This window comes from Bidens hawaiensis, unplaced genomic scaffold, assembly GCF_021521415.1.
Source record: "Bidens hawaiensis isolate Kalapana, Puna unplaced genomic scaffold, B.hawaiensis_p1.1 tig00010600_1, whole genome shotgun sequence".
NCBI classification, from domain to species: domain Eukaryota; kingdom Viridiplantae; phylum Streptophyta; class Magnoliopsida; order Asterales; family Asteraceae; genus Bidens; species Bidens hawaiensis.
In genome coordinates this window covers 253,751-259,081 of record NW_027491813.1, presented here as the reverse complement: position 1 = coordinate 259,081, position 5,331 = coordinate 253,751, and the positions used below count along the sequence as shown (strand labels likewise).

At 31.4% G+C, this 5,331-nt stretch overlaps 1 pseudogene across 1 annotated transcript; it reads left to right on the top strand.

Moving 5' to 3' along the window:
- Positions 1-415: 415 nt before the first annotated feature.
- LOC143535754 (large ribosomal subunit protein mL43-like) lies at positions 416-2,530 on the top strand (annotated as a pseudogene). The gene is made up of 4 exons (XR_013135758.1): positions 416-428; positions 998-1,077; positions 2,012-2,119; positions 2,189-2,530. The product of XR_013135758.1 is annotated as a large ribosomal subunit protein mL43-like (transcript).
- The last annotated feature ends 2,801 nt before the right edge of the window (positions 2,531-5,331 follow it).

Genomic DNA, 5,331 nt, shown 5'->3' with positions numbered 1-5,331 from the left:
AAGAAGTTGATGGTGGTTTAATATGAAAGAACATGTTTATGTCTTTTGTTGATGTTTTTTGTTTGTTCGATGTACATTAACTTATTGTAACTTTTAACTTTTAATATCTAGACAATGTAAATGGTTAACGTTTTGGTCCGACAGTTTGAAGAATTTTTGTGTTACTTGAATTTGTTGTTTAAATTTATTATGTTTGTTGATATGTTTTTTCACCCGTGTGTAACACGGGCTATACCCGAGTTTCCTTAACAAAAGAATATAAACAAGACCTTATTCGTGTTCATTTTGGTTCGTATCCCACGATCTTTGTATTTTCATTAAAATAAAAAAATTGCCACCCGTATCATTTCTCGTTCATTAGCCGACTTGTTCTACATCTTCTCATTAGCAGCCTACGGTACGTTCTTCTACATCTTCTTCGAATTCAAGTACGAATTTATTCTCAAGCTGTGTTTTTTATATATGGGTTTTAGATATCTTCTAGGGTTTAACTCTAATTACTAATTTGTTTCGCAACATTCAATTGTTTAGGGCTTTATTTGATGCACACCAACTGTTTGATAAAATTCCCCAATGAACAAACAACACATCGCAATATACATATACATATACATATACAAGAACCCTTTTGATTTAATTTCAAACTGTAATGTATGATGAAAGATTGATTCACCCTCTATATTTGATAGACACTGAGGCAGATTAATGTTTAGATTTTGAATCTTCATCATGAATAATAATATTGTTAATATTTATAATGCTCAAAATATCATCATTTTTATTAAGGGGGTGTTTTGGATTTTAAATGTTTGATTGGATTCAGTTAGCAATCACCTTGAAATTGGAGATCAGTAAGCTATTTGTGACAACTAGCCCGTTAACAGTTAGAACAAACAAAAACCACACACGCACTGCCATTACGTTTTATATCTTTTGTTATAATCACCATAAAAGTATTATCTATGTAATTCAACAGTTTGTTCTTGATGTTTGGCAGATGTCACAACGAGGTGTTTGGCAGCTTCAGAAGCTGATAGTGAGCTACTGTAACTGGGGCGGAAGTAGTAGGGGCATTAGGTATGTTATTTTTACTTACTTTTCTTAAAACTCTTGTTAACAAACTAGTATTAAAGATTTTATTTATCTGTATCTAAAGTCTAAACCAAAGCATATCTACGATTTCAGTAGCATAAAGAATTATCTAAGAAATTAAATATTATTAGTGTTATCTCTTAACTAAAATGCTAAATGAAGAGTCTGAGTTGTATGACATAGTAACATACATCGTGCGGGTTAACAGTTTAAAAATAAAAGCTACTTGTTTTCTGGGTTAATAAGAGCTAGTTATCTAATTCCATATTATTTTTTTTACACATTAGACTTCAAAAGTACAAATGCATGTATAGTAATTACATTTAGACTACAAGCATTTGCTTGTTTCTTTTTTATCTTTTAAATTTAGTAAATAAAAAAAAAGAGTACCCATTTAGTTTAATTTATGGCATAAAACTTTTTTTTTAGTAATGAAAGTGACTAATATTAAAGATTTTTTTATCTGTATCTCAACTAAAACACATCTATGTTAATAGCATGTAGAACTATCAAATACATGAAATACTATTAATATTTATCTTCTAAATAAAATGGTAAATAAAGAATCTGGATTGTATCAGATATTATGGTAACCTCTAATGGTCTAACCATGCGAATAAACATGATGTATGTAATGCTAATAAGAGCTACTTATTTTATCTATTTTTTCTTTTATTTATTTTTTTTTGCATATTAGTATTCTATATTTACACATTTGCCATCAAAAATATAAATTGTATATAAATTATTATGTTTAGACTATAAGTATGATGCTCATTTCTTTTCTATATATTAAACTCAGTCAAAAACATACCAATCAGTTTAAATTATGATAAAATCTACTTTTTACAAAATTTGTTAAATAAAACGAGCTAAGCGTGTTCACAAGCTGACTAACAGCTTCCTATTGAATGTAAAGGGCATTTATGGAATCTGAGCTGGCATCATTTAAGGAAAGCAACCCTCATTTTAGAGGTGGTTACCGAGCTTAACCGTGGTCAACATCCATATTTGAAAGGATTATACAGTAAGACTCCACATTGCTTATTTAATGGCTATGTTTTGTAAATAACTTGATTATTTAAAACTTATGCAGAGAACAAAAACGAGCGTGTTGTATCTGTAATGAACATGACCCTAGAAGACGTGCATATGTGTGCAACCCGACTTAGAAATTCGCTTGGAAGAAAGGTGGTGAAGCTTAAGACCCGACATGTCACCAAACACCCTAGTGTGCAAGGAACATGGACAACAGACATGCAGATTTGAAGCTCGAGACTTGCTGGGTCGTTTCTTTTACGTGTCGTATGGCTCCTATTTTGTGTTAGGATGATAACGACTTGAAATTGATTATTGGCAGTTTATTGTCTTTACAAATCCTTCATTTATTATTTGAGATCTATAAGTTTGTGAAGTGTTTGTACTATAGTTTGGAATGTATTATTGTGGCATGCTGTGAGTTTGGGTTGTCATTTATAACCCGTTTAATAAATGGGTCGTGTTTGAATTGACCTGCTTGCCTGTCAATCAAATTAGTGCGTTTACAACTTGATTACTAACCACCAACTTGTCAACACGTTTACCGTGTTTAAATAAACTGGTTAAACGGGTTGTGTTCGTGTTAGGCAGTTTTAAGTGTGTGTTAGGTTGTTGATGCTTTTTACACGAATAAAAACAAGGCCTGTGTTTGTAACGATGATGAGAAAGGCGGTGGGGGTAAACAATCGTCATGGGTGGTGATATTCGACTTAAACATGTTTTAAGTTTAACAACTTTTGTAGATAGTGCTCTATTTTGACTTTGTATAATTTGAGTGAATCAGAATTGACCTCATTGTCAAATTTGTGACATAGATAAACGTATAATTAATTGCTATATCCACAACCACATGTATTGGAAATGATATCATCAACCCATTTTGGTTTGTTTGTCACCCTTTTCATCTACAAACTTCAATCATTTTTAACTGGCACTAATGTTTAACCGTACGGAACATGTTTTATCAACTGTCACTATGTAACATTGCCAAATGAATAGTTTTTCAATAGATATACAACATCATCAAATAAATATTTTATTACTGTGTTTGAGGGCCTTGATTGGGTAGACACTATGATGACGTGACATGCTATATAATAATAGTATAGTATAATGCCAACACACACAATAGAGTAATAGACTATTAATTATACTTATTATTATTTATAACAACTTGAGTGAAGTACCATCACGAGATAATAAGATACCTATTCATATTTTTAAGTTACAAGTTTCAATCATCCCTATATTCGTTGCTTACTAAAGAGTATAATTAGATTTAAAAAAGGAGAAAAAGTTAAAAAAGTGACATGATTAGATCCTTGTTGTTAATGCATGCATGATCTAAGATTTGATCCACCATTATGTTATGTTTATTAAAGTGACAGGTAAGAACATCATTATACAAAAGTGGGAGCTCAATATTATTACAAGGTGTGTGACCTAAAGTCATTTTGGGGCCAATATCTTTCATAACTAACATATAGATACAAAACTAAAGGTGTCTCTCACACCCACGGAAACATTACATGAAGTTTGTGGGTTTGAGTTTAGTCTAAACAGGTTAGGCGCATTACTTAGGGTTGGTTAAAAATTGTATTCCAACTTTTGACAGTTAAAAGAGAATGGGGCATCAGGTTTTATAACTTAAACATAATTGTTTTATACTTTTATACATGTTTGTATTTTTAGTTATAGGTTTTTAATTCTAAAGTTTTAAGAATGTAAAAAGAGACAATAAAAAAATAAAATAAAATAAAATAAAAAGATTGTGTGGGTGTCAGGCTGTCAGCTTGCCAAGACTTAACTTGATTTTCGGGTTCGTGTCAATTTTTTTGAGTTTAATATCAAGTTAGACCCTTAACACGACCGGTTTAGCACCCCTTTTCGAAATGTATTACAAAATAGGGTATATTCAATAAAAGGAAAAAAGATGAAGCTAGTTTTGAGGAGGGGGTTAATTGGTAATTTCACTAAAAAGCAAGAAACCCAACTTTTCCTTTGAATTTTGAACTCTTGCTATTTGATAACCAACATCCATATTTTTGCAACCAAAAAGCTTCATCAGATCATTTTGTAATATACATGAACTCCTTTCATACTTACTCTCCTCATCCATCACTTCCATGCACATCATTGCTCATCTATTCATGCAACATCCCAAGAACACCTCTTCAACATCAAGGTATATATGTTTCCTCTACATCTAGTTTCAATTATGTAAACACAAATGAATGAACTCTAGTTTGTGCAACTTTTTTGCTCTTTCATGATGGAATGATAATGGACATATAACCCAATTAATGGTTTTATACACGAATATGTAGTGTGCAATATGTGTGAAAAACGACCTAAAAATCTAAATCATGAGTTCTAACCCGTTCATGTGATTAATTAGTTGTTTATTTAATTTCTTAGTTTCTTTTAGTTACCCCCTTAATCTGAAATTAAAGGGAGCTTGATGTATTAGTTTATTTAATTTAGTAATATCATATTTCCCTTTGTATACGCTTTTATGTGTTTTCTTTCAGATAGGGCGTCTTATCAAACGTTTGCTAGAACGTATCTACACTTGTCCTCTTTCTTGAAAGATAAAGTATTAACTAATGTGCCTCTCTTGGTATACAAGGTGTCTAAGGTTACAAGATTCTAACAGAAGATTATCTTTAGTAATTTAGAAACTTAATTAAACCACAATTTAAGTAATTTGACAGTATTCAAATTTTGGGTTCATGGACCAAAGGGTGGTCAACATAAAAGCATTTTGTCCATTATCTGGATTCTGGACCCATTTTGGATTGTACTGCTTTTCTTTTGTCAAGAATTCTTCTTTGTAGACATCTTTTGACACAACTGCTATTCCAAATCTAAAGTGTAGGCAATCAGACATTAGTCTTTGATCACCACCGCTTTGGTCACTATCTCACACTGCTTTGGTCACTATCTTGCGATAGGGGTCCCGTGAATTGAGTAACAGGACAAAATGTGTTTTCGGATAGAAATAACATAGGGGTTGAAACATGTCTAGTAACATTATTACAATCAAAATAATAAACTGATTTACAAGGTTTTATGCATTAAAAATAAACTTTGGATGACTTCTATGTGTCCAGCTCGTTCGACCGCCTCTTTTAACTAGGAGTATTTCATTATACCAATTTGACTCGCTTGAAATGGAAATTATATAACCAAAGTTAACTT